Source organism: Macaca fascicularis, chromosome 10, assembly GCF_037993035.2.
Source record: "Macaca fascicularis isolate 582-1 chromosome 10, T2T-MFA8v1.1".
Lineage (NCBI taxonomy): Eukaryota > Metazoa > Chordata > Mammalia > Primates > Cercopithecidae > Macaca > Macaca fascicularis.
In genome coordinates, this window is record NC_088384.1 from 117771879 (window position 1) to 117794875 (window position 22997).

The following is a 22997-nucleotide window of genomic DNA, read 5'->3' on the forward strand; positions in this document are numbered from 1 at the left end:
TGGGCAGACATTGATGGTGAGAGGAGCTGGAGTCTCCCCATCTCTCCAGGATGCAGTAGCCGGGTTTGGTTCCACACTCCATGGGCCACACCTCCTGGCCCCCCATCCTGCTTAGGATTCCATGGCTTGGTCTTGACTCACCAGGAAGCAGGGCAGCAACTCGAGTGTGATGTGTGTCGGGGACACGTGCAGGGGTACAGGGGTGCAGGGTGTAGGGGTGCAGGGGTGCAAAGTGTAAGGGTGTAGGTGTGCAGGGATGCAAGAGGTAGGGGTGCAGAGTAGAGGGGCGAAGGGGTGGAGAGTGCAGGGGTGCAGGCTGTAGGGGTACAGGGTGCAGAGTGTAGGGGTGCAGGGGTACAGAGTATAGGGGTATAGAGTGCAGGGGTGCAGGGTGTAGTGGTGCAGGGGTGCAGAGTGGAAGGGTGAGGGGTGCAAGGTTGCAGAGTGCAGGGGTGCAGAGTATGGAGGTGGAGGTGTGCAGAGTGCAGGGGTGCAGAGTGGAGGGATGCAGGGATGCAGAGTGCAGGGGTACAGGGGTGTAGGTTGCAGGGGTGCAGAGTGCAAGGGTGCAGAGTGTGGGGTACAGGATGTAAGGGTATAGGGTGCAGAATATAGGGGTGCAGAGTGCAGGGGAGCAGAGTGTAGAGGTGCAGAGTGCAGCCGTGTAGGGGTACAGATTACAGGGGTGCAGAGTGTAGCGGTGCAGAGTGCAGGGGTGCAGAGTGTAGGGGTGTAGGGATACAGAGTATAGGGGTACAGAGTACAGGGGTGCAGAGTATAGGGATGCAGAGTGCAGAGGTATAGAGGTGCATAGTGTAGGGGTGCAGGGGTACAGATTGCAGGGGTGCAGAGTGTAGGGATGCAGAGTGTAGGGGTGCAGAGTGCAGGGGTGCAGAGTGTAGGGATACAGAGTATAGGGGTACAGAATATAGGGGTGCAGAGTATAGGGATGCAGAGTGCAGGGGTATAGGGGTGCATAGTATAGGGGTGCAGGGGTACAGATTGCAGGGGTACAGAGTGTAGGGGTACAGAGTGCAGTGGTGCAGAGTGTAGGAGTCCAGCGGTACAGGGTACAGGCATGCAGAGTGCAGGGGTGCAGGCTGCCATTCCTAAGCCATTGTCTTGTGTCTGTGTTCTGTGTATTTGCTTGCATGCTTTTCTCTCCAGTGTGATTTTCTGATCCGTGGACACACACAGGCTCCTCCCTATTCAGCTACACCTTCCAGTCACCTCTAGAAGCTGGGGATTGTGGAGGGCGTGTTCTCTCATTGTACCATCTCATTGAATTGTCTCAAACACCCTGCCAGGTACAGGTGGTTATTTCCCTTTGACACAAGACAGTAACCCTAGCTTGGCAGCTTCCCTTGGTCCAGTGAGTCATTAAACCTGACTTGGCGGCTACAGGCGAGTGCCTGGTGGTTTCTGGGCGTTGTGCTTGGTCAGATCCAACGTTCCGAGGGTTCAGCTCTCCAAGGCCACGCCACGTGTCCCCCCGGCGTCCTGCCCTGAGCTCCTCCCGAGGTAGCTTGGTGCACTCGCACCCTCCAGTACCTCTAGCACAGAGTAGAAGCTGAGTGCACAGTGGGACTCAGTGAGCTGAAAGGGGGTGAGTTGAATGCCTCCAGCAGAGTCTGTCTTTTCTGAGCAGCCAGAAGGGTCCAGTCCAGAGGCTGCCCTTCTCTGAGAGCACCCTTTTCTCTCCAAGGAAAGCCCAGAGCTTTCTTGCACCATCTTCTAATGTGCCTTCAGCAGAAGCTGTGACTCACTGGAAATGGAAGGAATTAAGGCCAGGCACAGTTGGCCAGGCTGCTGGACAGCCCCCTCCAGAGGAGGAGCCCACCCCGGCCCGGAGGATGGACACCAGGGGCTCTCCCTCTGCCTCCAGCCCTCCCGCTTCTCAGCATCTAAATCATCAGAAAAAAAAAAATCATTTCTGGTTCATTGACCTTTCTGCAAATTATAATTTACACCCAAGAGTAAAATGTCATATAATTTTTATGCATTCAGCTGGGCTTTTCCACTGCTATCTTAAAAAACAATTCTTTATCAAGACTTCATGTCAGAATTGTACAGGGATAATTACCTCGGGAGAAACACTTCATTTGCATAATGCACCATGCACAGCTCCCCTTGGGGCAGTGTTGTTGAGGGCTGGCAATGCGCTTCTCTGGAAGCGGGCATTGATGAGGCTTGGGGATCGGTCAAGGACCTCGTGGAGCATCAATCACCTCCAAACTGACTTCATTACCAGCTTTTTTTCCAGCCACAAATTAAATCATCAGAGTGGATACTGGATGGGCAGGAATCTTGACAAATTCCTGCAGGACCTGGCCTGCTGCGTGGCATCCCTTCCCTGGCCGTGGGAGGCTCCATGGCCCACACTCTCCATTGGCCCTTTCAGAGAAATGGGGTGTGCTGGAGAGCAGGGACCCCGGGCTCTTTCCTGCTCAAGGACAGAAGACAGAAACCTCCCAACCTCCACCTTCAGGCACCTCACAGTCCAATGTGAGAGAAAGAACAAACTGAGATTGCAAAGAGATTTAGGAAGCCTTTGCAGAGAAACATGCAGACAAGCACACCCCAGGCCGAGAAGAAATGCCAGATTATTTTGGAAGCATCCATTAAAATTATTACTTTAGACACAGGACCTGCTTTGGGGTTTTTTTTTTCTTTGTAAGTGACATTGTGTTTATTGCAGAAAAGAAGCCATGGTTGGAAAGTCAGGACTATCTCTAAGTGCTGTGGAAAGGCTGCTAATGAACCACAGAGATGACCTCTAGCCCAGCGTGCCAGTCATGCCAGCCGCCGTCATCTGCACTGGCTGCTGCATCCATGTTAACATATCATCGGCACAGAGCCCGCTCATCCTTCCAGAGGTGGGCAGGATTTCACCTCCTCAGGCCTCCGAAGTTAGAGGCGACCACGTGACTTGCCTTGGCCGGCGAAATGGAAGCAGGAGCCAGGTGCATCCCCCCAGAGGAGCCTTACCAGGCTGTGTCTAATCCCGTGTGGCCGGTCTCTGCACTGGCCATCGTGGAAGCAGAAAAACAAGCCTCTTCCACTCTGTCCCAAGGACTGCACAGGGCAGGGCACCCCCTGCCCCCCACGGGTACACAATGGACATGCCATGAGCATGGGCCAGCCTCACGCTCTGCTGTTTTAAGTGATGAGATCTGGGAGCAGTTTGGCGCTCCTAACCCAGCCTGCACTGACAGATAACACCCTGAATTTCCAACAATGCCTTTCTTCCAAAGATAATAGAAATTTTGTGGGGGTTCATTGATCACCTCCCCTCTAGCACTTCTCAGACCCTCTGATATGCACTGAAAATTTCCAGGAGGAGAGAAGTGATAATATACATATTAACTGTCACACCCATAAGCCCATATGTTCCTGCCCTCCCCCAGCACCTGCCTGCACCAGGTTCCTTGGGACGTTCCTGGGACGATGCTGTTGTGACCTGAGAGAACACGCTGATTCTCTCCTCGTGCTCTTCAGAAACAGGATTTGGATCAGGAATGGCCACAGACATCCTGGGTCCTGCTTGCTTTGGGCTGACCCCTGGCTGAGGAAGAGGACGTTATAGAAGACATTAGAAAGCGGAATGGTGATTTTCCCTCTGAACAAGGGCAGACCTCACTCTTCGTCACCAATCACCATGAGTCTGGTCACGTGTCCCAGACCCCCAGAGGATCAGAGTCCTCATTTTTCCCAAAGAAGTCCTCAGCAGTATCCTCACAGGGCCTCATGGAGCCCTGCTCAGCCTGGAGGGAAGTGGACCCTTGGTCTCGGTGGTGGCTGCTTCCCTGCCCAAGGGCACCCTCACTGGGTGAGGGGCCCCTGCACCTCCTCTGGACTCCCGTCCTGGCTCCTCAGCACCAGGCAGGCCCCTTCCGGGGCCCTCTGAGCACCGTGCACCGTGGGGCATACAGCGCAGCCGCCGTTTAAATGAGTGTGTTCTGGTTCCGTCGGTTTCCTTCCCAGTGCCTGCAGCCTCCTCCAGGCATGGCTTCCCTTTGCTTAAGGCAGGGTCAGCCTGGGCCCTGCTGAGGGATTGGGGATCAAGCACCAGAGACCCTAGGAGCTTCCATCCTCACTTTACAGATACCCCAAGCACCTGCTCTTCTCAAGGGGGTCCCTGAACAGCTCAAAAATGCGTGAGAAGTGAACGCAGCTGGGACAAAGAGGGCTGACAGGGAGAGGTTTCCTGGGCAGGGCGGTGCGGTGCGGAGAGGAGAGAAAATCTATTTGCATTTCCTGAGTTACTTATTTGCTCTAGGAGAAATGGTTGGCAGCCGACCAGAGCATGTTTACAGAGGGATCCGGGCTGGGAAAGTTCAGGGTCTTTGGATTCAGCCCTAGAAAGCTGGAGGTGAACATAAGCCAGACATGCAAGCGGCTGGCGACTCCATGCAGCAGGCGGGGCGGGTCCCCATGCAGGAGGCACAGGATGGAGGCCCCATGTGGCAGACAGGGTGGGTCCCCCTGCATGGGGCAGGCAGGGCATAGTCAGGTGGACCCAGCGGGCTCCTCACTGCCCTGCCCCGGCTTTGAGGCAGCATCCAGGCACTCACCGCGCTGGCAGCAGGGCAGCCTCAGACAGGAGCCAGCATAGCCAGCGCCCATGTCGTGGGTGCCGCAGTTCAGAACCCCGTGTCCTGCCAAGACTCCCAGAGAAGGCCATCACTCAGAAAACTCTGGAATGTGTGAGCTGAGTACAGTGGGATCAGTGAGAAGGTTCAGGCCTCCCCGCCGCACTCCCATGGAGCCCAGAGGTATTTACCCAACCACAGCCTCAGAGACTGCAGTACTGGCTCTACCCAGACAAAGCCCCTTCCAAACGGGAGAGGCAGCAGGAAGTGGAGAGGTGGGCGTGCCTCCTGCTGCACCCTCGCCCCCGACCCTGGGCTGTACTGTGGCCACCAGGGCTGTCCACTTGGGGGCAGCAGTCAAGATTAAAAGATTCTGTCTTGTAGTCCTCGCCTCTAAATTTTCCTCCTGATTTGTTTTTTTGTGTGTGTGTATTTGTTTTTAAATAGTTTCTGTTTATTTGTGTATTCATTTTTAATTAAAAAAAGAGAGAGGGCCAGGCATAGTGGCTCATGCCTGCAATCCCAACACCTTGGGAAGCTGAGGCAGGAGGATTGCTTCAGCCAGAAGTTCAAGACCAGCCTGGGCAACATAGCGTGACCCCATCTCAACAAAAAATTTAAAAATGAGCAGGGCATGGTGGCAGGTGTCTGTAGTCCTGGCTATGCAGGAGGCTGAGGCAGGAGAGTCACTTGGGTGCAGGAGTCCAAGGTGGTACTGAGCTATGATTGTGCCGTTACACTCCAGCCTGGGCCACAGAGTGAGACCCTGTCTCTAAAAATAAAAAGTAAATTTAAAAAGGCGGAGGAGCGAAGAGGCACCGCTGTGGGGTGGATGTGTCGATGACACTCATTTACACATTTCCTCCGCCCATCCCTCCTGCTTCAGGGGCACCTGTGGCACCATCCACCTGCACACACCACAGTGTAGGAAGGGCCCTGCCTGCACACACCTCCCCGAGCTGGTTGTAGACACTGCACACTGCACAGTACACACACACATGCATAGGCACCCGCAGCTGGGAAGGGCCAGAGCCAGGACCCAGGTCTGGTCTCTCTGCCTGGAGTTTCTTCCCCTGTGGCCTTGTGCTGCCCCGGAGCAGGGAGCACTGTTCCTGGTATCAACAGGAGCTGCCTTTCTGAACCTCACTGAGGCCTCAGCTCTCCTGTCTCAGATGTTTCCGAGAGCTTTGAGAGGAAAAGGAAATTGTGACTCCCTCCAGTCTGAATGGATGAAGCTGCCACAGGAATGCTTTTTAAATACAGAAAACAAGAAACACCCCAAATTGCACTTGTGGGAAATGGAGTGCAAGCAGAAACCAACTCTGGACGCCCATCGAGAGTCGCCCCTACCACCACCTCTCGAGTGGGCTTTCCCACCTGCAGAGAGAAAGATGGAGGGAGGAGGCCAGAGGTGAGGGAGGGGAAGGTGAGGAAGGAGAGGACTGGGAGGGGAGGTGGCCTCTCAGGACAGCAAAGAGAGCTGTCTCTCCACCTAAGCCTTAATTGCAAATGATTTCGTTAGCTCAGTCCTGATGTGCAAGGCACTAATGAGGAAGGCTTGCGGCTCTAGAAATAGCCTGGCCAGTCCTGTGTCTTGTGTTTGAAAGGATCCACCCCAGGGCCCAGCTCCCCTGAGTCCCAGCTGTCAGCTCCAACATCTTTCTCATCACGTCACATGGACAACGTTCAGATGTGTGATGGGAGCTTTCAGAGATGACAGGAGCCAGCCCCCAGCCACCACGACCAGGGCCCTGCAGTGGGGAGAGCATGGCATGGGGGTAGTCTCAGGGGTCGGTGGTGAACCTCTCACTCCTGCAACAACAAGTATGTCTGGGTACCCCCAGTGGCCCAGGGCTGATGCCACAAAAGAAAGAGGAGCCTAAAAACAGCTAGGAGCCACCAGTGACTGTTGGCACCAGCACGGGCCAGGCACCTCGTGATGGAGTGAGTTATCCCATGAGCCAGGCCTGGGGTATTCTCTGAGGTGCCTGTGGTGGTTTCTGCTTGGGAACCCCCTCCTCAACTGATGCATCTTGAAGGTGAAGACTACATTTTGGAAGTCAGGGTGTGCTGGGTATTTATTTCTCAGTGTGTCCATATGTAAAGTGGGGTGAGAATAGTCCCAGCCTAAGGCCATTGTGGGGACCTAGTGAGGTGCCCTGTGTCTTGAGTTTGGTATATTTCCAGGCACGTGGTATGGGCCAAGTAAGCAAGAGCTGCCATCATCATCATCATGCCATCATCACCATCACTGCCATCATCACCATCAGAGTCATCATCACCATCAGTCCCATCATCACCATCACTGCCATCATCACCATCAGAGTCATCATCACCATTGGTGCCATCATTACCATCAGAGTCATCATCGCCATCGGTGCCATCATTATCACCACCACTGCCATCATCACCATCAGAGCCATCATCACCATTGGTGCCATCATCACCATCAGAGTCATCGTCACCATTGGTGCCATCATCATCACCACCACTGCCATCATCACCATTGGTGCCATCATCACCATCAGAGTCATTGTCACCATCGGTGCCATCATCATCACCGTGGGCGCAATCATTATCAACATTGGTGCCATCATCACCACCGGTACCATCATCATCACCATTTCTGCCATCATCACCATTGGAGCCATCATCTTCACCATTGGTGCTATCATCACCATCACTGCCATCATCACTGTCGCTGCCATCATCATCACCATTGGAGCCATCACCATCGGTGCCATCATCACCATCGGTGCCACCATCACCATCTCTGTTGTCACCATTGCTGCCATCATCATCTCTATCTCTGTCATCATCACCATCGCTGCCATCATCATCACCATTGGAGCCATCACCATCAGAGCCATCATCATCACCATCGGTGCCATCATCACCAACAGAGCCATCATCACCATCGGTGCCATCATCATCGGTGCCATCATCACCATTGGTGCCATCATCATCAGTGCCATCACCATCTCTGCTGTCACCATTGCTGCCATCATCATCTCTGTCATCATCACTATCTCTGTCATCATCACCATCACCGTATCATCATCATCACTGAGAATATCATCATTGAAATTATTGTTATCCTTTACCTTAGTCCACCTTTGTTACTTTAAAGGGCAATCTGAGGCTGGGTAATTTATAAGGAAAGGAGGTTTAATCGGCTCACAGTTCTGCAGGCTGCACAGGAAGCATGGCATGGGTGTCTGCTTCTGGCGAAGGCCTCCGGAAGCTTCCACTCATGGCAGAAGGCAAAGGAGACCATGGGTGTGCAGATCGCGTGGTGAGAGAGGAGGTGGAAGAGTTGGAGGTGCCAGGCTCATTTCAACAACCAGTTCCCTTGCGAGCTTAGAGTGAGAACTCACTCCCTCCCTTGAGAATGGCACTAGGGAATTCATGACGGATCTGTCCCCATGAACCAAATTCTCCCCCCCGCCCCGCCACCAGGCCCACCTCCAACCCTGGGATCCAATATCCACGAGACTTAGCTGGGCCAAACCAACCATGGCCACACCATGGCATTGCTGTTAGGGCTAAGGAGAGGCCTTGCCCAGGTTAGAAGCAGGTGACTCGCTCCCAGCAGGGTAGGAAGCACCTGCACCGCTTTGTCATGGAAGAAAGAGCTCAGGGCCCCTTGGGCCACCTCAGTGAGTAAGCTTTAGCTGGGGCCTGAGCAGGCCACCTGCCCTAGAAGGATCCAGAGACCTCAGCACACCTTTTTTCTCCCTAAACATCATCAGCCATAGAACCTGGCCTCTCTGCTTTCCAAGGCTATGAGTGAGTGGGCTGCTGTGTTCTGTAGGGGGTGCTTAACATCTAAGCATAACCACCTGTTTATGAGTAGATGCCTGTGTGTGTCTTGCATCCAGGAAGCTCTTCATAGCAAGAGCATAGGGTGGAAGGGAGCAGGGTGGTGGAAGATCACGTCACTGTTGACAGGGCAATGTTATCTAGACGGTGCCTTATTCTCATCCTTTCATCTTCTAAAACTCTGCTCAAGTTTGTCATTCAAGGAAAGGCTCAAGGGCCATGTCTGGAATGAGCAGGAAAGGGGAGTGCCAAGCAACATGAGGCTCGTGAGGGTGGGGGGTGGCAGAGCCAGGTGCCCCCAGATGAGCACTGGCCCGCTGTGCCCTGGCGGTGGAACCTCAGGATAGGGGGCAGGACCTGTACCTCCATTTCCTCTTTGGGCAGATGGAAGGAACATGACCTTCCGTATAGGTTTGTGTGGGTTCTGTAAGAGAATGTGCTCCAAGTGCCCAGCAGGACATCTGAGCAGACAGTCAATACTGAAGAAACGGATGAATGCATGAGTGAAGATTCAGGAAACACTAGTTTGTGTTAGTTCATGAAATGCTAGTTCCAGATATTCAGTAAAAATGTGACATTTTTAAGAGTTCTAACAATTTCTCACACTTCTCCACACTGTTAAATGGACTCTCACAGCCTTGAATGAGAGAGCAAAAGTCCAGCAGGGTTACCCCCTCCAGGTTCCCAAGGAACACCCATAGCCATCAGGATGCCGCTGGCCCTGGGAGAGACAGACAAAGGGCTTTCCTCCCTGCAGGGACTCGGGGCGGCAGCGGTGCCATGATGTCCTGGCCATTGCCGGGAAGAACGTCAGTCTCCAGCCGTCCTCGCCCGCATGGGAATGACAAGCGAGGCTTTGCCCATTAGCCCTGTTGCCCTGCAAGTGCTGACTGCAAAGTGTTTTGACAAGAGGCCCCAGCATCTCACAAGCGCAAGAGTCCTCGGTGCACGGCGCGCCGGTGGCTGGATTTGCCACCATTGTTCTCTGCTCACTCCGGTGTCAGCGTGAGTGGGAGGACTTCATTAGCGACGTCGCCCACGTCAAGAGCCACTGTGCTCCGTTCCGGTGGACACCAGCAGGACTGACTAATGAGGCGCTCGCAGCTCAGTTTCCACGACCGCTGCGGAAAAGAACTTTTGTATAAATACCTGCCTTAGAATGCGGCCCTTCCCTGCTGCCCCCTGTTCGGTATCTCCCGATACACCTGCACCTTTGTTTCTTGAACAGAGTACTGTTAATTAGTGTTGGCACCTAGAGAAATTCCTCTCTTTGTATAAGCTCGGAGCCCTTTCATGTCGTAACGCTCTGTCACCAGCAGGGAGCTGCAAACAGGCTCGCTTGGGTCCTTTGAGGAGCTGCATCTCCTCTTGGCAGAGTCTCTGGTTGGCACATAGCCCCATAAATATTAAACAAAGACGTGGAGATGATGAGTGCAAGTTTTGGGGGACAGGGCCACACTGCAGCGTGTAAGGCACACACTTGTTGCCATGTTGGCTGGCTTTTCTTGGACAGGAAGAATCTCTTGGTATTTTCTCGTCCACGAGAGATGCAGTGTCCTTGAGGATGTGAGATTACAGCGTTGGATGCATCAGGAAGAAAACCCAGAGGGAGACGCAAGTTTAATATTTCCTGCCATAAATGAGGCGGCAAGAGAGAGGTTTCACTGTTTTACTTTATAATGGGATTTCTAACATTCCGGAGACAGTGTTTTGTTTTCTCTGGAGAAGGTACAGCTGATAGATAGTGAATATCCATTTCTTACTAGACTTTGGTTTTTAGAGCAGTTTTAGGTTTATGGGAAATGGAGCAGGAAGTCACCCCCTCTCCCACTGCCAGCTTCTCCTGTTGTTAACGTCTTGCATTCGTGTGGTGCATTTGTTAGGACTGACAGACAACGGAAAAATAACACGTCAGTACCAATGCGTTGTTAGGACACAGCCCAGCCTCCAGGAGGGCTCCCTCTTGGTGTTGTGGATTCGTGGGTTTGGACAAATGCATGGTGACACGGAGCCACCACTGCAGACGTCACAGTGCTGCATCCCTGCCTGAAAGTCCCCCATGCCCTCCTGTTCATCCCTTCCTCCTCCCACGGTCCTTTCACTGTCTCTGTGGTTTTGCCCTTTTCGGAATGTCGTGGAGTTGGAATCCTACGGTATGCAGTCTTTTCAGATGGACTTCTTTCACTTAGCACATGTCCTTAACGCTCCTCCGTGTCTGGGGGCCTGATAGCTCATTGGATATCCATTTTTGAAGCTAAGAGAAATGGAACTTATGCATTTACCCCACTAACTTTTCTCAAGCACCTCCTGGGTGCCAAAGTCACCAGGTTGGAAGGTGCCAGAGACCCCGGTGAGGAAGGCAGGCACAGCGCCCACCAGCCTCAAGCCCACAGACTGGCAGGAGGTGGCCGGCAGTTTCAGGCCCTGCCTGTGCTTGGAGCCAGGGTGAAGGGTGAAGCCAGCCAGGGCAGCCTGAGCAGCTGTCAGTGGAGACACTCGACCACGTCCCTGTGACCGCAGGAGGGACAGGAGCAGATAAACCTTCCAGAAATGCCAGATCTACTTGCTCTGTGAGGCAGAGATTGGTGCTGGGAGCAGGGCCTGGCTGGGGAGACCACTGTGTTCCCACAGCACCCATCCTGGCTGCCACCCTCCTAGATGGTTCTGAGCATGGCCCTGCAGCCCTCCATGAGGTCCCTGCTACCCCACAGGGGTCTGCTTGGTCAGGTTACTCTCTTTTGAAAGTGCACGCTGTCCCATCACTCACTGGGCAGAGCCCATTGGGTGCACCTGGAGCCGGGGCAGGTCCCTCCCAGGCGGGTGAAGCAGGGGCCTCAGGGCAGCCTTGGCTCCTCCACGTCCTGTTGCTCAGCAGGTTCCTGAGGCAGCTGCGTGTTTGTAGAATCGGAAAAGCACCATTTCCAGCAGGACGCCTCCTGCCAAGCCCAGAACTGCGCAGGTGGGTTGGGGTGGGCAGGCCCCATGCAGACGCTACCACATCACCCGGGAAATGCCCCCCCGCTTTGGAGACGTGAGCGAGTGGCTTGTGGGGTAGAAGGTTCTCAGATTGTTGCAGGTGTCCTGGCACCACAGGGATGCGGCTGCTCCTCTGCCCAACTGTCACCCCTACAACGACTGCACAGCCTGGCGGGGATGCCTCTGTTGGAGGGTGTGTCCCCGGGATGAACAACATCAGACCCCAGGTTGCCCCACCTGCACGGTCCCCCCACCCACCCACTCCCCTTAGGAGATTCTCTCTCATCAAGAACCTGAACCAGGGCCAGGCGCAGTGGCTCACACCTGTAATCCCAGCACTTTGGGAGGCCAAGGCGGGTGGATCACGAGGTCAGGAGATCAAGACCACGGTGAAACCCCATCTCTACTAAAAATACAAAAAATTAGCCAGGCGTGGTGGCAGGCGCCTGTAGCTACTTGGGAGGCTGAGGCAGGAGAATGGCATGAACCCAGGAGGCGGAGCTTGCAGTGAGCCGAGATCGCACCACTGCACTCCAGCCTGGGCGACAGAGCAAGACTCCATCTCAGAAAGAAAAATAAAAGAACCTAAGCCAGCGCCGCCACCTGCAGAAACCTTGGACTCAGACTCTGACCTCTCTCTCCCTCCTCCTCAGCCTCCTCTCCCCTCTGCGAGCTCCTGCCGCAGTGACGGTGACTCACTGCTGGGCTGGTTCACTCCAAAGTGGCTCAAGTGCATTACTCAGGTCTTTGCAATAACCCACGTTTCTCTGTGTACAAAATTTGTATATGCATTTGCCTCCCAGCAGTGTCTAACTTTCATGGGAGACAGCGGTTTCCCAGCGAGTCATGGTGAAGTGACGGACATGAACGCTGAGATACTCCAAACCAACGCTCAGTCTCCGTGCACTGCACTGGGGAAAAGAAGGAGCTTTTGGAGTTCAAGTCCCGGCTCTCCCACCTACAAGTGTGGAGGTGACCGCGTGCCTTGGAATCAAATCCAGAAATTGTACTGGGGCTCCTGGAGCCCACGGGCACTGCCCCGTCCCTCCCCACCTCCTCCTCGCTCCCTTCGTGCCCCCTCGTCTCCTCCTATCCTCAGATACACTAAGCATGCCTCAGGATGCAGAGCCTTGCACTGTCTGTTCCCTCTGTGGGGAATGCTCTTCCCTCAGCCTCCCACCTCTCTTCATTCAGGTCAGCCTATTGGACAGGGGGCGCCTCCCCCCAGTGGCTCCATAACACGACCCCTCCCGAGCCAGGCACCTCCAGCTGCCAGCTCATCACACATGGTCCCCGACTAGACAACTTCCTGGGGAGGACCTCAAGGTCCACCGTGTGTCCCCCATGCCTGTGAGAATGCTCAGAGGCGATTCTTGAATGGATAAGTGGGAAAAAGGAAGAGGCTGGAGGCTGGAGATTAGTCCCATGCCCCACGTCCCTGTGCTGCCCAAGGCTTTGATGTCTCAGGGCGTCTTGTTCCATTTGGGGCATCTCAAAGCAGAAGCTGAACGTGGCCTCCTCCCTGTGCCACGTGTGCTGGGAGCCCATTCAGCAGCGTGGAGTGACCTGCTGGGGAGAGAGAGAGAGTGCTCAGGCCTAATTCTCCCCCTCAAGGCCCAGCTCCCACCTCTGAAAACGGGGTGCTTTGGGCTGTGTGCGGGCAGCAGGTGTGAGATGACACATGGACAGGAAAGCCGTGGCCCAGGGCGAGGCGGGAAGGGCAGGGGAGGGCGGGAAAGAAGAAGGGCAGTCTCCTGGGACGCTCGGTGCTCGGTTGCTACTGCTGCTGATGTCGTTTAAGAGGGTCTTCGGTTGTTTCAAGGGAGTTGTCTATGTTCTAAGCAGAGCAGGTTCCGGGCAGTGGCAGCCGTTAAATTTACATGCCCAGGGGTCCACAGTCGTGGTCCATGCCCACCAGGCTGGATCCCTGCTTCTCCCGTCGCCCTCATCCTGCTCACAGCTGCCGCTCCCACTGGCTCTCTTACCTCCGGGCCTTCACACGTGTGCTGTTGCCGCATCAGAGCACACTTGCTCCAACTTTCTGTGGCTGCTCGCCTGGTCACGGAGGCCTCGGGATGGATGCTTCCCCCCGACAGGCCCTCTGCTCCCACATCTCCCCGGCTGTCCCTGTCACAGTGACTTTGTTCATGGGCCAGCTGCCTCATGGTCTCCCCACCACACTACATGCCACGTGGACTGACTGCCCAGCACCCAGGACGATATGTAGGGAGGCAATCGGTATGCGATGGATGGAAGGAAGGAGGGAGGGAGGGAGGGAGGAAAGAAGGAAGGAAGGAAGGAAGGAAGGAAGGAAGGAAGGAGGGAGGGAGGGAGGGAGGGAGGGAAGGAAGGAAGGAAGGAAGGAAGGAAGGAAGGAAGGAAGGAAGGAAGGAAGGAAGCAAGGAAGGAAGGAGGGAAGCTGGCAGTCTCTGCTGGTTGAACCTGAGGGTTTGAAACTCACCCTCTCCTCAGCACGGTCCCAGCTACAAGCTCACCTCTGGCTCATTTGATCTTTCTCAATTCACCTAACAAGAAAAATAATAAAAAGGTGTGTTTTGTAACCGCAGCACCATTCTCCGGCATGCCTGTCTTGGGGAGACACAGGCTGCTGCCCCCGTAAATGTCAGCAGGCTCCTGCCGCAGAGGAAGCAGAGCGGTGTCACTCAGCCTGTCGCTTGTTCCCAGCGCAGGCTGTCTCCCGGCTCCGTTCACAGAGAAGCAATTAGACGTGATGGGGGTAAAGGGTTAACCCGGAAGCCTCCTAACGAGGGGAGCTGCTGGCTCCTCCGTGGGTGAGTCTCCGCAGAGGCTTCTGATCCGCATCACTGCACCCGTCACTGCCGTGCACACATGAGACTGGGGGCTGGGGGGAGATGTGAAGTCGCACGCTAAGAAAATTATTTCCTTCATCTTGGAAAAACAAAAGAAGCCGGGCTCTGCTGTTTGGCTGAGGGTCTAATTATGACTGCCACACATGGGGAATATCAAACCACGTGATCCTCGGAGTTCAGAACTGGCCCAAGCCTGGGCAGGGCCCACTGCACACTTCCCGGGCTCAGAACGGGGAGTTGTTCTATGTGAGGTTTGCACCAGCTGCAAGCTTTGTGAATACACAGAATTCTAAGAAAAGCACCGGGGCGGTGGGCTTGCGACATGCTTTGCATTGGGGCATCTGCTACACGGATTCTGGAAGTGCCCAGAGCCCCAGACGGGGAGGGGTGGCCTTGGTCATGACTCGGCCCCACATGGTGCAGGTGCAGGGATTCAATAAGGATGTGGGAAACTGCTTGAATAATGAGAGTTCATCCCAAAAGTAGTTTTCCTTCAGCGGGCTGAGTTTCCCTATCACTCAAACAAGGGACTGGAGTGGATCATTTCCGAGGCGCCTCCTGGCGTGGCTTGCTGCAGGCTTGGGGCTGTGGGGAGCTCCTGAGGCTGAGCTAAGCCGCAGCAGTTTCTCCCTGTGCCGTCAGTTTTCTCCATCCCCGTCCAGCACGTGGACACAGCGCACACAAAGCGCGCACAGGCACACATAACAACTTGGGCAGATATTCAAGAGCCTACAAATCTCCCTCCTGAGTCCCCAGGGCTGAGGCCCAGCGCAGACGATAGCCCCCCCATCCTGAGAATCTCCCTGCCCTCAGAGGGCCTCCGGCAGGTGCCTGGTGTTGGGTGTACCCGGTAATCTGGGGAGGGCTGTTGCTCTGCGGCCCGTCCCCCTCGACATCGGTGGTTCTGTCTCAGTTCACTCCAGTGAGAACCATCGTCTTCCCCAGGGACGGAAAAATGACAGAGGGGCCAGAAAGAGACAGGAATCGTGGAGGAGGGACCCTGCCCTGGACTGATCTGGGGATCTCTGTAGGGAGAGGGAATTGTGGCCAGCACTCGGGACCCACTCCAGGGAGATGTGTGAGACTCAGGGTGCAGGTGGGGTCCCATCAGCACAGAGCTCAGGAGGACTTCTCCTGTTTCCCCAGCAGCTGGAATTAGGGACCCTGGAAGCTGCTTTTTTAAAATTGAAGTAAAATTTACATAACGTAAATGTTCCCATTTTCAGGCATACAATTCAGTGGCATCGAGCACATTCATAATGCTGGGCCACTGTCACCCCAAGGGAAACCCGGTCCCCATTAGTGCTCACTCTCCTACCCTCCTCTGTTTCTTGCACCCCCCTGATGGGCAGAACCTGTGGCGGGTAGAGGAAGGTGCCTGCAGGGACCACAGCCCAGCCCAGTGCAGACCCCCAAGGGGCTCCCAGGGACTCAGGGACCAAGCACAGGAAACCTGGGGGGCCACAGGGACCCTGATGTTCTGCCTCTGGGCCAGCACCTTCAGGGCCACTCGGGGGACTGAGGCCCCATCTGCCCCCTCCGCTGGACCCCGTGCTTCCTGACGATGGCTGGACCCTGTGCTCCCTGATGATGGTGTCCCGGGTTGGGGCCTCCCCACAGCCTCCATGGCTAACGGGTCTTTGCTACAGGAATGAAGGAATCTACTCCCCTCTGACATTCCTCACCTCTTTCTTCTTTCTTTTCTCCTTCTTTTCCTGGCTCTTGAATTTCTCTGTCCCCAGCAGACGTGTCTGAGAGCGTGTGCATGAAGCGGGGCCCACAGCCATCTACTCCAGGGGCTGTGATCCTCTTTGCAGCCAAATGTTGAGGATGGGCTTCTGAAGCCACTGCAACAGCCTCCTAACTCAGCTCCCCGAGTCGTTTGCAAGGCTAGGAAAGGCCATGGCTCTCTTAACATTGGGGCCGAAAGGGGGTGTCTGGGTGTGGCTTCTACTCAGGACACCCCCTCAGTCCCAGAGACTGCAGGACCTCCTGGGAACTCAGGGTGCCCCCCGTTCCTGTGCAGAACTCTGAGCCTCCTTGCAGTCAGCAGGTCAGCAGCCTCCACGCAACGTCCCCGGGCCAGTCCCCACCCTGAAGGTGTAGGTCATCTCGCTGGCCGAGGGTCTTCCTGCCACCACGCTATGTTCATTCTTGTCACCCCAGCTGCCCCTGCTGCGGTCACACCAGCTCTCAGGTCCTGGAATTCCTCCCTTCCTCTGCCCCAGGACCTTTGCAAGTCCCATCTGCACTACCAGGAATGTGTTCCGCACCCGAGCCTTCCCTGGAACCTCATTCCCCAGATGTCCACAGAAGGGTCCTGGTATCAAGGAAGCCCTCCCCACCTATCCACCCAGCGTGGGTCAGGCCCTCACAGAGCCTGTCTTCCTTGTAGAGTGCCGCACGTCTGATGTGATGACTTGGTTAATGTCTGCCCTGCCCCACACTCTCAGCCCCACTGGCAGTCCCTGCATCTGGTGTCTGCTGACTGGTGGCATCAGTGATAAGTCATGCGAAAGGATGAAGGTGGGGGAGGGAGGGAGGAAGGAGAGAGAGAGAGAAAGACAGAGAGAGAGAGGAGCAAGCTGCCCTTCTTCAACTGTGCATGTCCAGAGGTGCATTCACGACTGGCAGGGGTCCCTTCTTAGCAGGGTGGGATTGGCATGAGTCCTGGGAGATGGAGCCACGTGAGGTCACCCAGCGGGGAGGTCCACAGAAACTCCATCCACAACACAACCAAGACCAGGGCAATAGAGGGAGACTAAGGCCCACATTCACACTGCACGAAGACGTGGGTGACAGGCAGGGGCCAGCCACATCCCAGCCTGGAAAGGGGAAGGGGATGGGAAGGGGAGCCCAGACCACCCTCAGCCTGTGCTTTGCTCTACAGCTGCCGGGAGAAGGGAGGTGGGATAGGGAGAGCCGCGCTGGAACAAGGCCCAGGCTGTTGGAGTCTCTGGTGTGCCGCCCTTCCTGGGTGTCTGGTGGAGGTTTGCCTCGGCATTCGTTGCTCCTCGTGTTGCTTGGATGGCTTTGTGGATCCTGCTGAATGCCAGCCCCAGGGGCTGAGCCCAGCCTGGCATTTGGTCATATTTCAGAGTGGGTGGCAGAGAGTGGTCCCTGGAGGGTGAAAGATGGCGTAGCTTCTGTTCTCTGGTGTCTTCTCAGAAGAAAACACGGGCTTTAAAATTAAATCCATGTTGTCCAGAGTGGGAGGCCAGTGGTATGGGGCCAGGCTGCCCAGAACCTCAGAAGCTGCTCACCCCACACCTTGGGGTGAAGAGGGGGAGCCAGCCCCCAGCAGGGCAAAAGCGGGATCCCCACAGGCTCGGAATCCCAAGAGTCAGCTGGCCGCAAACACCCTGCACTGCTCCCCATCCCACCTCTGGGACCCCCAACCTGACTAGGGCCCTGGTGTGACCCCACTGCAGCCTGGAGGGCTTGGCCATCCGTGCTGTCATCACCTGGCCACTGACCACCCTGGCCTCACCCTGTGCAGTTCCCGGCCACTGACCACCCTGGCCTCACCCTGTACAGTTCCCGGCAGACCCTGGTGTTCAGTAAGTGTTTGTGGGATGGACGACTTTGACCTTGTGTGACCTTGGCTGAGTGCCTTGCTCCCTAGTGCTGTGTCCATGCCACTGAAGGATGTCACAGGGCATGCTGGCCAGAGCATAAGGACAGCAGCAGACGCCCACAGTGCCCTGTGCCAGGCACTGAGCAAAGGGATCAATGCACTGCCTTTGTCCCCCTCCCCGAGCTGCTGCCGTCACTCCCGTTTCACAGAAACAAAGACTGTGCTCAGAGAGGGGCCACCGTTCCTCAAGGTCACAGAGATAGGAGGCTGTGGTTGGGGTTTGCACCCCAAGACCAGAGTAGGTGTACACAGGGCTGCTGGTGCACACCCTCCTTGCTGGGCACATGCATACCCGCCCCACAGCGCACGCAGAGGGTGCTGGGACCCTGAGGTTCCATGCCTGTGGCTCTGGTGTGAGGACAGCAGCGGTTCCCCTCCCCACCCTCCGGGGCTACCTCTTTGGGGCAGGCGGTGCCAGGCCTGCCCCCAGGGCCCAATCCTCTGTACCACCTCTAGCACTGGCTTCGGGGTCTGCAGCAGCCACCGCCAGGGGGACGGAGGCAAGGGAGGCTCTGTCTGCATGTTTAAACAGTTAGATTTAATTTCTCTACAGACCCTTCTGTCTCTTGTCAAGTTTGTTTAAAACTAATGGAAGCAATTATCTAACCACGGAGAGATGTGCGTGGCTGGTAGCGGCTGTGGGTTCTAGGCGCCAGGCGGTCCCATGTTGGCCGAGGATGGAACAGGTGCCCTCCTCCCCAGGAGGATTTCCCTCCTGTGGCACCTGCATTTCCACACAGGTGTTTTCTCCCCTAAGAAACAACTCTTTTGTCCCCCACAATTCTTTCTGGGGCTGCAGCGTCCCTAGGGCCCAAGGCAGCAGGCTGGTCCGTGGCTTCCCTGCAGAAACCCTGCATCCTGAGGCAGAAGTGGGAGCCAACACCCCAGTGGGACCTGAGGGGCCGTAACCTTGGGGATTCCTCAGAGGCACCACCTGGGGCCCAGTTCACACATCAGCTGCAAAATGTTCCCTCAGAATGTGCAAGTCAGAAGCTCCCCACACCACACCGCCACCCCCATCCCCCACCAGGCTTGGCATCCTCCCAGCCTCGGAAAGAGCCAACCCTGCTGGGCGAGGGTGACAGATCCCTGAAGTCAGGTGGCAAACCCTGCTCCTCCTCCCACCACCTTCACGGCAATCCCGCTCCTCCTCCCCCCACCTTCACGGCAATCCCGCTCCTCCTCCCACCACCTTCACGGCAATCCCACTCCTCCTCCCACCACCTTCACAGCAATCCCACTCCTCCTCCCACCACCTTCACGGCAATCCCACTCCTCCTCCCACCACCTTGACGAAGGCATGAAACGTCCCTGAGCCTCAGCTTCCTCATCTGCAAAATGGGCCAGCTCCACTCGCCGGTGCTGCCTTCCCATGCCTGGCAGCGCACCCGCTGCATGGAGGCTGCAGGGACTGCGACAGTACGTGTGATCTGCATTCGGGTCACAGTGGCGGCTTTTCAGGGCATTGTAGGTTTTTGCTGATACATCGAGGGAAAAGTTTTCTGGGAATCCATTGGATTTTAATTCTCTCCTGAAGACTAAGAGAGAAATCAGGAGATCAAAAACAAATACGTAAGAAAACTAAAAACTAAACTTCCAGTCGGGGTGCTGCTGCTGGGTTGCTCGCCTTCCCGCTGGGTGGCTGCTGACGCGGTCTCCTCTGGGGGCTGTTTCCCACGGGGAGGGAAGTGCGGGGGGGGTCCCATGAGGATTCTGGGCTGAGCACAAAACAGGACAGAAGCCCTCTTTCTGCCCTCAGCCTGACGGGAGCCCCGGAGCACCCCCACTTCACCCTAACCAGGTGCCTGATGCTGTCTGGTCCCAGGGCTGCACATTCACCAGTCCTGGGGGGATGCGGCAGGACACAGGAATCCGAGTTACGAAGCCAGAGAATGAAACAAAAATGGGTGATGTGAGGGGAGGTGTGGGGCAGGTTACAGGTTTCCATGGGAGCCAACATCCCAGCCAGGCCTGAGCACTGGGCCAGAGCCAGCTCTGCCAGAAACCGCCAGTCACAACCTCTGTGTCCAGTCTGGAGAGTCCAAAGTGAGGGGCCTGGATGGGGCTGAGGCATCAGGTTCCTGCCTAGAGGAGGCTGAGTGACAGCGGGCTTGGAGCCCGGGCCCAGCTCAGAAGGTGAAACTGGAAAGACTGCCCAGTGCTGGCCAGAGCCAAGGTTCAGGCAGAGAGCAGGCCACTCCCGACCGCTGCAGAGGCAAGGGCAGCACAGGACCCCAAGCACCCACAGAAAGTTCTGTAAGTAGCCAGGGGCCTCTCCAGCCGACGCCTCAGGTTCAGACTCCAACCACGTTCGTAGAGAAGCAAAGCAGAATCCAAATAAGTCTGTGCCAGGCAACACTGTGAGAAGCATCCTCTCTGCACACGGGGACACTCGGTGCATGCCGACACCCACACGTACATGTGCACTTTTCTGTTGTCCTCCTGGAATGCATTTAACCTTGCAGAGAGAGGCAAAGACTCCAAAAATTAAAAAGGAAGCAAGAGGAAGGAAGCAGATTGAAGAGGAAACAAAGGTGAAAAATAGAATGGAATGTGTTGAGGTTAGTAAATGTCTCAGCATTGTTAGAAAAGCTGGCTACGGTACTGCCTCTGAGCTTCCCAGTAGCCAAAGTAAAGAGGGAAAACATATTTAGGCAATTCACAAGGAAAGACAAACAGGATACGGGGAGGAGTCCCCATCCCAAGACCTCAGACATCTCTCCCTTGGAGCTGCCCTGCACACTCACTTGCCGTTTCTATAGCATGGCAAAGTGTTAGTAACATTCTGAGTGGCGTTCACAGGTACCCACATTTCAGAGTTTCCAAAGGGAGTGTTCATACGCTCAGTGCTAATGTTCTATGAATGCTTCTGGCGTCACCAAAGACCTGCCTTATTGCTCTTTCCTTATGAAAGAGGCCACAGCCTGGTGGGGCACAGGAGCAGGTATTGAAGGTTCTGAAGTTCGTTTCTTCTCCTGGAATGCAGGTCCCCCCCAACACTGGGGTCTCTGAATGACCCCCCATCTTCCCGGCCTCTCTCCAGGAGGGTGTGGGCCAGCACCATTTGCGTAACCATGTCCTGACACTTCGTCCCCTGGGCTGCTTCCTTCTCTGCCAGTGACTGCTCCAGTTTTCCTCCTGCTTCTCTGGGATGAGGACTCAGAATCGCAAACGCCAGTGGCCCGAGTGTTCAGACACAGACGTCGTGTTTTGAGCAGAACACCCAAGTTATGGTTAGACCGAAACAGGATGTTGGGACTGCATCTTGTCACAAAGGCCTGGAGCTTTCTCATGATTGGACGGGGCCATGTCAGACACAGACAGAAAAGGCATAAAGATCTAGGAAGTGGCCGGGTGCAGGGGCTCACGCCTGTAATCCCAGAACTTTGGGAGGCCGAGGCGGGCAGATCACCTGAGGTCAGGAGGTCAAGACCAGCCTGGCCAACATGGTGAAACGCTGCCTCTACTAAACATGCAAGAATCAGCCAGGCATGGTGGTGGGCGCCTGTAGTACCAGCTACTCGGGAGGCTGAGGCAGGAGAATCACTTGAACCTGGGAGGCAGAGGTTGCAATGAGCCAAGATGGCACCACTGCACTCCAGCCTGGGCAACAGAGCAAGACTCCGGCTCAAACAACAACAACAACAAAAATCTAGGAAGCTGGTGTGCAGGGGCCCTGGTGCAGTCCCCTGGGTATCACTCCCCCAAGCCACCCACGGAGCTGCCTTTGAGGGCCCTGTCGTAGTTTCATCCAGGGTGTCTCCCGCAGGCAACGCTTTTCACCTGCGAAGTCCTTGGTTCACGTGACCGACGCCCCCGCTGTTTCCTGCCCAGCGGTTCAGACGGTGGTGGCCCATTCATTCTCAAAGCAGCTTCAACGCTTGCCTGAGGTGGTGCCAAAGCTGTGTGCCTGTACTTTTTTTAAATTACAACACTGTTTAATCCTGAAGACAACACAAACCCTCCTGCTGCTGTCAAATTGCATTAGTTTTATTAGGAATTTGCTTTTAGAGAACAAAGGGGCTTATTTGTGTATTTGTGCTCATCTCTCAGCAATCACAGAGCTGTCATTTTTATCTTTGTCATTGACAATCGGATGTCAGAAATGATTGATCCACTAAGTTGTTGCTGATTTTAACTTGTTTACCATTGGGCAAACAGTAGTTATAAAAGCAGTTTGGAATTTTCCTGTCACTTGAAAAACAAAATGTAATGATTCCGTCCTTAGAGGGGGAGTAGGTCCAGGGAGCCATAGCGGACCCTTGCCTGGGTTGCCGCCGTCCATCAGAGGAGCCACCGGGGGGGCCCTGGAGTCTGGAAGTTTCATTGCTCTGTGGAACCAGACAGGGTGGAAATGCCTGGTGTCATCACGTTTAAAAACATTTTCACATGAAACGCACAAGTGGGAGGTGCCATTGGCTGGGAAGATACCTAAAGTGAACTATTTGAGACGAGGCAACAGACACGTCATTTATTCTTTCAAGGCAGGCAACAGTAAAAGGTGAACGCGAGGGGAAAACACTTTATCTAATGTAACAGTGAGTCGCTTTTTTTTTGTTTCTTGAATAAATAGTAATTAAATCATGTAAGCTGTGACAGCAAAATTGCTTGAAAAACCAATCCTCCTACCATAATTGCTTAGATACCCACATTTTTATAAATACTAGGTAACTTTATCCGTGGCTTTTATCAGCAGAATGTGACACGGGTTGTGGGCGCGTCATAATTCACCATGGCTGTAGGTGACAGTTGCAAAAGCACACGTCTAAAAAATGCACTAATGTGTCCGGATGAATCTGCGCCTCTGGAGGTGTCTTTTTCTGCGGCAGAATTAGAGATGGCCATGGTGCTGGAGCCGTGAAGGGAGGTTGGCATCCTGGTGCCTAGTAATGTTTTGGAAGTGAAGCAATGCACAGCACCCAGCAGTATCAAGAGACTGTCTGCCTTCAACTCGGTTTCCAATTCACGAAGAAAGCACTTGGTGGGGCCAGGGTCTGCCCTGGCCGCATCTGCCCAGCCCACCCCAAGGCAGTTTGCAGGCATCAGTTCTGGCTTAGTAATAAAAAGGACCAGAAACACAGCAGAGCCCAGTTCTGCTGCCAGAATCCACCTGCCGTGGGGGAACGGTCCCCAGATGCC

At 55.1% G+C, this 22997-nt stretch overlaps 1 protein-coding gene across 2 annotated transcripts in view; it reads left to right on the forward strand.

Moving 5' to 3' along the window:
* CDH4 (cadherin 4) overlaps positions 1-22997 on the forward strand; it is a 687747-nt gene that overhangs the window by 465781 nt on the left and 198969 nt on the right. The gene's annotated exons all lie outside the window — the stretch shown is intronic.